General features: G+C 39.7%; 2 protein-coding genes across 12 annotated transcripts in view; both read left to right on the top strand.

Moving 5' to 3' along the window:
- LOC137431270 (uncharacterized) overlaps positions 1-13,465 on the top strand; it is a 917,646-nt gene that overhangs the window by 179,069 nt on the left and 725,112 nt on the right. The gene's annotated exons all lie outside the window — the stretch shown is intronic.
- LOC144888143 (uncharacterized) overlaps positions 1-13,465 on the top strand; it is a 1,118,715-nt gene that overhangs the window by 824,071 nt on the left and 281,179 nt on the right. The gene's annotated exons all lie outside the window — the stretch shown is intronic.

Raw genomic sequence — 13,465 nt, 5'->3', positions numbered from 1 at the left:
CGTCCTATGGTGAGAAAGTTCCTCCAAGATGGCGTCTGCTGGTGAGAAGGTTCCTCCAAGATGGCGTCTGCTGGTGAGAAGGTTCCTCCAAGATGGCGTCTGCTGGTGAGAAGGTTCCTCCAAGATGGCGTCTGCTGGTGTGAAGGTTCCTCCAAGATGGCGTCTGCTGGTGAGAAGGTTCCTCCAAGATGGCGTCTGCTGGTGAGAAGGTTCCTCCAAGATGGCGTCTGCTGGTGAGAAAGTTCCTCCAAGATGGCGTCTGCTGGTGAGGAAACGATGAGCAGATGCAGGAAGATGTCGTCCACTGCAGAATTCCCGTCTCAGTTCGAATGTCTCTTACTTGAATGATCCTTGGACGAGCAACCCATTTGTCGCGATCCCGGCTGTTAAATGCTTCCAGCCCGGAATACGGACGTTAATGTCCGGGCTTCAAGTAGTCCACGGGGTGGACAAAGAGAACTCAATAAACACAACTGTGTTTTAACCGGCCTCTAGGGGTAGGCACGATGATTTATTGGCTCGATCTCAAAAACAATGGATGGTAACAGAGTGGAATACCCAGCACAAGGCCTGCAGGAACTGTCGGCACTAGAAGCTCCAAACACGACACAGGCAATATGACTCACAGTTCCAATCTGCGATATCCGGGAATCACTCGTTCTCTTCCGGAGTTACTCACTCTTAAAATACAGAACTATAAACGATCAGCACAACTCGGCTGTCGTGAGGCTTAAAAAATCCCCGTTTTTCTATTTTCCACTCGACGCCTTCGAGCCACGTCCGTCGCACAAGATGGCGGCCGGCTCTCTCACCCTCCACCAATCGCGTGCCGAATCGCCACCCAATCACGTGAGGCTGAAAGGAGGTCACGTGACGTGGTGGGCGGGGCACTAATTTGGTGAGAACAAGGTTGTTTCTCACAATATATATATATATATATATATATATATATATATATATATATATATATATATATATATATATATATATATATATATATATATATATATATACATATATATATATATATATATATATATATATATATATATATATATATATATATATATATATATATATATATACAGTCATCCCTCGTTTATCGCGGGGGTTACGTTCCAGAACCCCCGCGATAGGTGAAAATCCGCGAAGTAGAAACCATATATTCATTTTATTATTTTTATATATTTTAAGCCTTTAAAAACCCTCCCCATACTCTTATAAACCTTTCCCATGCTCTTATGAACCCTTTCTACACTCTTAAACACACTTTTCAGACCCATCCTTAGTCCTTACGTATTAGAAAAATATTTGTACGTGTATATATAGCTGTACAGTACATTGATGCAAGTTCTTTTATAATTGCAATTAATTAACAAACAAACATACACATATGATCATGGAACTACACAAGTACAGTACAACAAAGTATTTACATTGATGCAAATTGTGTTTTTGAAAGCAAAAGGCAATAATTGACAAAAGTGCCTTTAATCAAACCTGAGGCCTAAGCATAAAGAAGTCTTCATGAGCTCTTCAAAATAGAGATGATGATTAATTTTGAAAATTAATAAGAAATGCATTAGCTTCCTCTTGCATATGCAGCAGCTTCCTGATGGTTAACTGGTAGGAAGCAGTGGGGGGTGGAGAGGAGGTGAGGAGGGTGGTTATACCTGATCTGATGCAGTGATGAAGCAGATATCTCATCTGTATCAAAAGGTAATGACCGAAAAATCCCATCCTCCACAACCTCGGTCATTCATGTTACTCAGCGACTTAATTTAATTGCAGCTTCAGACAACATCATCGAAATCGTCATCATGATCATGTGTCTCTAAGTTGTAAACATAAGTTATTGTAAATTAGAGGTTACCCAAAGTATGATGACTCTTAAAACCATATTGATCATTAAACTGCAGGACACAGTTTGGCATCAACCTTGCAAATTACTTAAAGTAGCGAAGAACCGTCCAAGAACCCTCCTTACGGATGGGTTAATTACCCCCAGAATCATGGACAAGTTAATTACCCCAGAATACGGGACTTTCAAAATGCGCGATTCTTTGTCTACTCATTTATAATGCGTATTTTATTTCGATTTACTGTAATATTCTTTTAATATAGGTTTTAATTAATGTGTTATATTTTAATTTTTATTATTATTAATTTTTTAGGCTAGAAAATGCTTATTTTACCGCAAAAATAATAAATAAATAAAATTTAAAAAACCTATAGGCCGCAGAATCCCGCGCTATAATGAAAAATCCGATATATAATTTTACATATACTAGCGAGAAAAACCCGCGATGTACCGAAGCCGCGAAAAGTGAAGTGCGATATAGCGAGGGATGACAGTATATGTATATATATATATATATATATATATATATATATATATATATATATATATATATATATATATATATATATATGTATATATATATGTATATATATATGTATATATATATGTATATATATATGTATATATATATATATGTATATATATATATATATATATATATATATATATATATATATATATATATATATGTATATATATGTATATATATATATATATATATATATATATATATATATATATATATATATATATATATAAATATATATGTGTGTATATATATATATATATATATATATATATATATATATATATATATATATATATATATATATATATATGTATGTATATATATATATATATATATATATATATATATGTATATATATATATATATATATATATATATATATATATATATATATATATATATATATATGTATATATATATATATATATATATATATATGTATATATATATATATATATATATATATATATATATATATATATATATATATATATATATATATATATATTGTTACGGATCGCGGTTAGATGTTACTTCGACCGAGCGGTGGTGTATTACCGCGACCTAACAGTTATTCCCCGACTAGACCCCGATTCCACCCAACGTTGACCAAATCGCGCTACGCTAAATCGATGAAGGAAAGGACACAACGACTGGGATAAATGAAACGACGCAAGGGGTACAGTTCTCAAGACCTCCGGAGGAGGATATAATTAGTGGGGGAGAAAAGGGGTAGATTACAAGGTAATGAGGTAAAGACACAGAAGAGATAGGCACTTAGACACAATCTTATCTATCCCAGACAGACCACAGACAAACGGAACAAGACTGACTTACACAGGGATTGATGGCAGGGAAGGACAGGCAGTCGATAGCACAAGTTGCACCTTGGCTCAGGGACAGAATTAAGCACGGTCCAGTCCGGAGATGCGGGGAGGTGTCACAGCGCTCGGAGGTGGCGTCCTTCTCTGTCCAAGCTCAGGGCGCATCTGACGTCACCTCCCTCTTCCTGCGCATGCTCAGCGGGGAGTGACACGCCCTCGGCTCGTTGGCTCCGCCCCAGATGGGATCGGACCGCCGCTTCTATTGGGTGCGGGGGTTACCGGGCTCCGCCTCTGACGAGGAGCTGACAGCGAGCCCCTACTTGGTAACCCCGTCGAGCACATGTCCGATGGCGGCTCGTTGGAAAGGCTTGGTGCCCTCCCAACACCCCCCACCAACCAAGCCGGAGTGAGGACGCGCACTCCCCGCGCCGCCGCCGTTGTTGTTGCTGTTGTTGTTGTTGTTGCTGAACCTTGAGGAAGAGCTGCGGGGAGGTATTGGGAGGTCCTAAACTTCCTAACGGTGCCATACAATCACATTCTGGTGCAACGAAGAGTCAGAATTAATGGAAACGAGTCCTTAACTGACATAAACTAAGAATAACTAGCAAGATGTCCTATAGTTGTCTACGTGAGATGCGGTGGACCTGGATGCGACATTTAATGGGGAAATAGGGGGAGGTCGGGTCTACAGAGTGTTGTTTACAGGAAATGGGACTAGGGAATGGGGATTGGGGATAGTTGGGAAGTATGGAGGAAATAGGGGAATATTTACAAGCGGATATGGATGGATGCCAATCTCATATCCGCAACAATATATATATATATATATATATATACAGTGGTACCTCGGCTTACGAGTGCCCCAACGTACGAGTTTTTCGGGATACGAGCCGTCGCTCGGGCGGTTTGTTGCTTTGGGATACGAGCCGAGATCCGATGTACGAGCTCAAAAAATTTATTTTTTTGAATTTTCCGGTTGTGGCTTCCGGTTCCGGTCACGCGGTTAGCTTGCCGTGAAAGCATCTCTGCTTGGATATAAAACACGCAATCGTCGAAATACATGAGCGAGGAATCTCCTTGCTCCAGCCGGTGACGTCATCGGCGGGGATCCCCGCCTCCAGAGTGGCTGGTCACGTGACCGCCAAAGCGTGTCGCGCGTGCGGGTATAATGAGCTACACCTGTGGATCACGTGACCACGGAAGCACGCCTCGCTTGAGAGGCATGGCTTTCGGTTTGCGTTTTGCTTTATAAGGCGCGATAAATGGGCTTTTGAGTGTTAGCGGTTCATGGCGTTGACGGTTCATGACGGTTCATGACGGTTCATGGCGTTGACGGTCAAAAACCCATTACATCAATTTTACCAGGCACTGTACAGTAAGTACAGTGGACACCAAATGCACGGTGGAAGGCTAGAAGTAGAAGATCGTCCAAGACAAGTGAGAATAAGCCATACTTTGGAGGAGATGACGTCATTCGCTGGTCCGATAACCAAAGATGTGGTATAAAAAACCAGGTGAGCTAACAATGCAGCAATGAAGGAATTCGGCCAAGGCACCGGCACACAACGACCTACCTACATCGAAAGACTCAATGCCAATGGTGACAGAAGCCAAGACGGCCGGCTTAAACACCGCCGAAAGACCACGGTGTACCAACTTACGATGCAGAACATCTTGCACTTAATATGATGACAACAGGTGCCATCCTCTGACGTACCATTACAGGTACAGGTACAGTACACGTGAGCACAGAGCAAAAGTTCACTGAAACCGAGATTAAGAAAAAAGAAAAAACACCTCGTGGTCCGTGCTCGATATCCGAGTTTCAATCTTTTCAAACACATGATGCTCTCGGTCACGGTATCTCCTGCGAGCTGCTTCTCCTTCAACCACACAAACAACAACTTCTCCATATCTTCATGGATAGAGGTCCGGAGCTTTGAAATAATCGTAACGCCCTTGGCTGGCGTTATAGCCTTTATGGACTCCTTCTGCTTCAAAATCGTACATATCGTAGAAGGAGTACGATCGTACTGCCTCGCCAAGTCGACAACACGCACACCTCACCTGGCATGCTCTTCTCCTCTGCTTAATAAAACCAGTTTATTTCTTTACATTCTCTTGTATTATGTACAGTATATACGAGGTCGTGCTTGTTTATACATTATTTGTTATTTATAAAGTACATTTTTGTTATTTAAAAGCACCTAACAAAAAAAATTGGTGTTTTTTTTTGAGGCTGGAACGGATTAATAGCATTTCAATGCATTTGAATGGGAAAATTTGCTTTGACTTACGAGCGATTTGGCTTACGAGCTCCGTCACGGAACGGATTAAACTCGTAAGCCGAGGTACCACTGTATATATATATATATATATATATATATATATATATATATATATATATATATATATATATATATATATATATATATATATGTAGGATACTATATCGAATGACAGCTTCTGCAGGTGGGAAAAAATTCACGCCGTGCGCATTAGGATCGCGTACATACGTGCACCAATCAACGCCTCCCTAGCTTCTTTTTTTTTACGCACGAAAAATAAAGGTCGGATACTTTTTGGACACAGTAATATATATATATATATATATATATATATATATATATATATATATATATATATATATATATAGGAACACACAGACACATCTATATACAGTCACGTGAAAAAGTAAGTACACCCCATGTAAAGTTTTGACTTTTTCAACATATTTCAACATACAGCTATTTCATCTTCATTTCAACAATATTGACAGATAAAGGTGATATAATATAACAAATATCATGAAACATTTACATTTTGTCATCATTTGTCATCCCGGTCGATCGCTGAATTAACGCCAGGGGGGTTGACTCAGCCTGTCATCCTTCCGAGGTCGGCTAATTGAGTACCAGTTCACTGGTAATTCCCTGCTTGTCGTAAAAAAAGGCGACAAAAAGGGTTGGCGGCAGGAAGGGCATCCGGCCGTAAAACAGTGCTTCAAAAAGGGGACCAAAAAACAACAACAACCACGGTCCCCGAAAAAGGCCAAACCCCGCATGGCCTCTAAATGTGTTTTTTTATTTATTTTTATTTTTTTACATTTTGTCATCCATTGTATAATTTAAATAAACATAAATGCAAATTTAGCAAGTGGAAAAAGTAAGTACACCCCAACATTCATCACTACTTCACTACTTATCACGACTGAGCACCTGCTCAGGTTCAAATGATTAGAACATCGTTAGAGAGGATCTTGGAGGAACCTGTCTTATTTATACCTCAGACATTTAGTTTGGTTTGCTCTTTGTTGTTGAAGTGTGCGGCGTCACCATGCCTAGATCAAAAGAGCTCTCCGAGGCCTTCAGAAAGAAGGTTATAGATGCCTACGAGTCTGGGAAGGGATTTAAAAAGATCTCCAAACAACTTTAAATCAATCATTCGACTGTCCGGAAGATCATCTACAAGTGGAGAAGATTCAAAACAACTGCCAACTTGTTCAGGCCATGCCGCCCCAGCAAGTTCAACCCGACAGCAGACTGTAAGATGCTGAAAGAAGTCTCACAGAACCCCAGAATGTCATCACGGGACCTACAGGTAGCTCTTGCCACTGTTGATGTCAAAGTGCACGAGTCTACCATTAGAAAGAGGCTGCACAAATTTGATCTACATGGGAGGTGTGCCAGGAGGAAACCTTTGCTGTCCAGAAAGAACATCAGGGAAAGACTAAAGTTTGCCAATGAACACCGAGGCAAAGACCAGCACTTTTGGAGCAATGTGCTCTGGACAGATGAGTCAATGGTAGAGCTATTTGGCCACAGTACCAGAAGACATGTTTGGCGAAAACCAAAGACAGCATTTGACCACAAGAACCTGACACCAACTGTAAAGCATGGTGGTGGAAATATTATGGTTTGGCGCAGCTTTGCATCAGGGCCTGGGCAGCTCACCATCATAGAATCCACTATGAATTCTTCATTGTACCAGAGGGTGCTTGAGGATAATGTGAGGCCACCTGTCGGAAAGTTGAAGCTCAACCGAAGGTGAAGCTTGCAACATGACAATGACCCTAAACATACCAGTAAATCCACCAAGGAATGGCTGAAAATAAAGAAATGGAGGGTTCTGGAATGGCTAAGTCAAAGCCTCGATCTAAATCCCATCGAGATGTTGTGGGGGGATTTGAAACGAGCTGTGCATGCAAGAAACCCCTCAACCATCGCACAGCTGAAGAATTCTGCATGGAGGAGTGGGCAAAAATTCTCCCAGTCAATGTCAAAGACTGGTAGGCAGTTATAAGAAAGGCCTACTTGAGGTTGTTTCTGCCAAAGGGGGCAATACCACCTATTCGAGCCAAGGGTGTACTTACTTTTTCCACTTGCGAAATTTGCATTTATGATTATTTAAATTATACAATGGACTACAAAATGTAAATGTTTCATGATATTTGTTATATTATATCACCTTTATCTATCCATATTGTTGAAATGAAGATCAAATAGCTGTATGTTGAAATATGTTGAAAAAGTCAAAACTTTACATGGGGTGTACTTACTTTTTCACGTGACTGTATGTATGTATGTATATATATGTATGTATGTATATATATATATATATATATATATATATATATATATATATATATATATATATATATATATATATATATATATAGATATATATATATATATATATATATATATATATATATATATATATATATATATATATATATACAGTGGAACCTTGACTTACGAGTTTAATTCGTTCTGTGACCGAGCTCGTAACTCAAATTGCTCGTATCTCAAATCAAATTTCCCCATTGAAATGCATTGAAATGCTATTAATCCGTTCCAGCCCGCCAAAAACCACACCAATTTTTTTTTAAATATACAGTATATATAAAAATATCTCGCGCTTTATATTTCACCTGTATGCAGCATACAAGTTGGCAGGATGGCCTGGACTGGAGGTACGCACACTTGACTCTAAACTGTCCAGCCTGGGTTTGAATCCCGACCCAGCTATAACCTGTCATGGGTGAATCACAGGCAGGGTGATTCATCAATGTGTGTACCGCTAAACTGGGCGCCCCGTTTGCGTCCCATTAGTTGTTGGATGTTAAGGATCTCACCGTGTTTTCCACAAAGAGAAGGCGAGCTATCGCCGGCACTCTGAACAAGTTGACGGCAGAGATACTGTACGTGCACGTCAAGATAACCACATGACCGGAACCCACCTGGCGGCGTAAACTCAAAATAAAGAAACATGCGAAAACAACCAGAAGACACGACACAAGTAACATAGGGAATGTTGTGGTGTGTGTGGGCCCAGGAAAGGGCCTGAAATCACTCCTGGGGGGAGTCCTAATGGGGGCGACAGGCCCCGGGTACGTAACGTTATCTTACGTACGCGCTTTGATGGGCGGGGCGTCTGGTGTTCACGAAATGGTCGAATGCGGATGTGCTGGAAGCCGTTGCGAAGGTGTCGCACGATCTCTTGTCATGGTCCACAAGATTATCACTGAGAGGTGCAGCTTCCAGCGTTTCGAGATCTGATCCAGGCCTATCCAACAAGACCGGTCCCAGCGTTCTAGGCCCGGTGGTTGTCTCAGACGGACCCGACAACGGCAGTGTTCGTTTTAACTCGATTTGATTCGAGCGCCGACGTGCCGGCGAACAAAACCGGTCATATCTTTTGAACGCGTGGCTCGATTTTTACAAAATAAACTTTTTCTTGAAGGTCTGAACCGTGCGCTCAAAACGATACCGAGTTTGACCCTGAGAGATCCGTTTTGCGCCGGCAAAGGCGCCTTGTGTGACGTGAGGACCATGTCGTGCTGCATAGATTATCATAAATTATCATATCATTATCGGCGGCGCTATATATCATTAGCGCTATACGACAGAGATACTGTACGTGCACGTCAAGATAACCACGTGACCGGAACCCACCTGGCGGCGTAAACTCAAAATAAAGAAACATGCGAAAACAAAAATGCAGCGCTATACGACAGATACTGTACTTTCACGGAAAGATAACCACGTGACCGGGTGGCGAAAGCTCGTAACTCAAATCTCGGCTCGCATCTCAAAGCAATAAACCGCCCGAGCGACGGCTCGTATCTCGAAAAACTCGTAAGTTGGGGCACTCGTAAGTCAAGGTTCCACTGTATATATATATATATATATATATATATATATATATATACACAGTATATATATATACACAGTATATATATATATATATATATATATATATATATATATATATATATATATATATATATATATATATATATATATATATATATATATATATATATATATATATATATATATATATATATATATATATTTATATATATATATATATATATATATATATATATATATATATATATATATATATATATATATATATATATTTATATACACAAAGAATTAAGTTAAGCACCCCCCCCCCCCCGTTTTTTTACAACCTCGCACATTACAAGTTTGTTGTCGTCAAAACAGTGTAATATACCCATGATATTGCTATATTTTCTGGAGAAGTGATATTATGGTCACATAAAAACATAACAATCATGCCGTTTTCAATATTTTATTCTGAATAATTTAAGGTGAAATTTTTTGGGAATTTTAGGCATATTTTCACCTCAATTTAAGTATGGAGCTATAGGTCCATCACGGACAGTGTGGATGACGTTTATGTTTTCTAACGTACAGTCATTGTTCTGAGAAGACCTCTAGCGATCTTTGCGTCAATAACGTGTGTAGGACCCACGTGATCGGATCACTGACTCAACCCTACGTCTCATAGACCCTGTAAGCCGTCGTATGCGTTGCTGTGGCAGGTTGTTCCATTCCCGATGTAATGCACGTTCCAATTCATCCAGATTGGCTATTGGAGGGACCATCTTCGCAATTTGTCGTCCCAACATGTCCCAAACGTGCTCGAGGGGGTTCAGGTTCAGGACAGGATTAGGGGGTGCTTAACTTAATTCTTTGTGTAGGGGTGCTTAACTTAATTCTTTGTGTATACAGATACAGACACTGCACAGATATATATATATATATATCTGTGCAGTGTCTGTGTTATCTATCCTGTGTTGTCACTGAACTACTCTCTCAAACTTAGGTGAAATCGTACCAAACTTCTGGTGTGCACTTATCTCTCCGTCGGTATGTCCTCAGTGTATTTGTTTTGGAAAAAAAATAAATACAAATTTGTTTTTTTTTGTTGAACTTAAGTTTTCAACTTCAATTGTTTATGAAAGGTAATATCACGTATATTAAAAATACATTTGTGCAAAATAATTGTTTGAATTATGATTGGTGTCAACCATGACAAAACGGCAACTCGGGTACAGTCATTTATCTATACTAGGGCATGCCCGTACGTGGGTGCCCGTTCCTTGCCAAAAAAAAAAAAAAACGCTACCCGTACGCTCTACTTCGCCCGTACGCCCGTACGCCCGTAAACAAAAAAAACAACGCTCTTCGCTTCCGCCCTTCGCTCTGACTGAATTGGGAGAAATAATGCGCATAAGAAATCGAGAAATTATTATTTTCTCCGGAAGAAATCGAATTACGAACCGTAATGGCGCACGCGCTCGGCTCGGCTCGCTCTCACATCGGCCACGCCTACGCAACAACGCGTTCTGTGATTGGCTGCCGGAAGTGCAGTCTTCACTGTCCGGAAGGTCGCATATCGCAGTTACGATGAATCGCAAATTAGTTTTAATTAGTTTTAAAACATAGTTGAACGCCAACATAGTTTGCCAACGTGAAATAAATGAATACGCTCTCAAATGTGCCGTCCGAGGCAGAGTCTGTTCGCCACGTTCGGCACACGTGATAGCTCGCTGCTCTCTGATTGGTTGAATCGTTTTTTGGACATAGCTCGGTAACTACTTCTCCGATTAATATGAAACCTTGAAAAGGCACATCCTCGGGTCCCCAGCAATATACCTGGCAAGTTTCAAGTATATCGGACCGGTAGTTGTCGAGAAACAGCGGTCACAGACAAACAAACATACATACATACATACATACATACAAACATACACACAGAGATTACTGGAATTATAGATAGATATCTGCACATCTGGGCAGTGTCTGTGTTGTCACTTAACGACTCCCTCAAACTTTTGTTTCCGTGGTTGTGAAGCGTTTTTAATAACGTGGTGGTGGTTTTGAATCACGTGGTGGTGAGGTATTTTGAATCACGTGGTGGTGAGGTATTTTGAATTATGTGGTGGTGAGGTGTTTTTAAATGATGTGGTGAGGTGTTTTTAATTTCGTGGTGGTGAGGTGTTTTTATTATGTGTTTTATGGCTGTGAGGTGTTTTAACTTTCGTGGCTGTGAGGTGTTTTCAATTTCGTGGTGGTGAGGTGTTTTAAATTTTGTGGTGGTGAGGTGTTTTTATTACGTGTTTTATGGCTGTGAGGTGTTTTTTATTTTGTGGTGGTGTTTTTAATTTCGTGGTGGTGAGGTGTTTTTATTACGTGATTTATGGCTGTGAGGTGTTTTTCATTTCGTGGTGGTGTGTTTTTAATTTTGTGGTGGTGAGGTGTTTTTAATTTTGTGGTGGTTAGGTGTTTTTATTACGTGTTTTCTGGCTGTGAGGTGTTTTTAATTTCGTGGCTGTGAGGTGTTTTCAATTTCGTGGTGGTGAAGTGTTTTTAATTTCGTGGTGGTGAGGTGTTTTTGTTACGTGATTTATGGCTGAGGTGTTTTTCATTTTGTGGTGGTGTGTTTTTAATTTCGTGTTGGTGAGGTGTTTTTAATTTTTTGGTGGTTGGGTGTTTTTATTATGTGTTTTATGGCTGTAGGGTGTTTTTAATTTCGTGGCTGTGAGGTGTTTTCAATTTCGTGGTGGTGAAGTTTTTAATTTCGGGGTGGTGATGTGTTTTTATTATGTTTTTTATGGGTGTGAGGTGTTTTTAATTTCGTGGTGTTGAAGTGTTTTAAATTACTTGGTGGTGAGGTGTTTTGAATTACGTGCTGGTGAGGTGTTATGGTCCCAAACTTCCAGTCTGCACCTACCCCTCCCCTATGTATATGCTGAGGGGTTCTTTCTTGAAAAAAAAAACATTCAACCTCAATCCTCAACCTAAATTGCCTATAAAAATGTAATATCACAAATACATTTGTGCAAAATAATTGTTTGTATTATGATTGGTGTAAATCATGACAACACATCAACTCAGGTACAGCCATTATCCTCAGCTAAAATAAGCCCGTTCCTCAGTAACGACGCTTCGCGAACCGAGCCAAGCTCGTTTATATATATATATATATATATATATATATATATATATATATATATATATATATATATATATATATATATATATATATATATATATATATATATATAGATATATATATATAGAGATATATATATATAGAGATATATATATATATATACATACATATATACACATATATATATATATACATATATATACATATACATACATATACATATTACATACATATACATATATAATATATACATACATATATATACATATATATACATATATATACACCAGCAGAAGTACCCGTCATTGCAGAGTAGGGGGAGTGGAGGAGAAGGGGGGGGGTAGGGGGGAGGAGGGAGGGGATGGAGTGGAGGAGGGAGGGGAGGGAGTGGAGGGGGGAGGAGGAGGGTGAGGATGGGAAGGGTAGGTGAGGGGGGGGAGGAGGAGGGTGAGGATGGGAAGGGTAGGTGAGGGGAGGGAGGGGGGGGTGAGGTGGGAAGGGGGAGGGGAGATATGGGGGGAGGGGAGGGAGGGGAGAGGCAGGAGAGGAAGGGGTTCTGAGTGAATGTGGCTCACGTTTCTGAATTAAGTGTGATGTCAATCAGGAAGATGAAGAAGCCGTACTACCAAATTCGTACACTTCCGGAATTGTTTGATTTATTTGTATTCAAATGTCTGGTAATTGTTTTGTATTTATTTATGCGAATGTGTACTTGAATATAACTGTCATTAATTTAAAAAGGCTTCGGCACGATCGAGCTGTATTTTTTTGTTTGTTTGTTTTTCTTTGTTTTTTAACTCCAAAAAAACGAACTTTTAAATTTCTTTTTTTTTTTGGCCAAAAACACTCCCAGGCACTCACTGATGAACCTCTGAAAGTTTGATGAAGATCCGTTCAGCCATCTCTGAATAAAACGCGGACACAAAAACTGGACACACACACACAGACAACTCAGTTTATATATAATTATATAGA

The sequence above is a fragment of the Myxine glutinosa genome, chromosome 7 (genome assembly GCF_964187855.1).
Source record: "Myxine glutinosa chromosome 7, kmMyxGlut1.1, whole genome shotgun sequence".
In the NCBI taxonomy this organism is placed as follows: domain Eukaryota; kingdom Metazoa; phylum Chordata; class Myxini; order Myxiniformes; family Myxinidae; genus Myxine; species Myxine glutinosa.
Note: the sequence above shows the minus strand (reverse complement) of the source record. Positions and strands in the feature narration are given on the sequence as shown.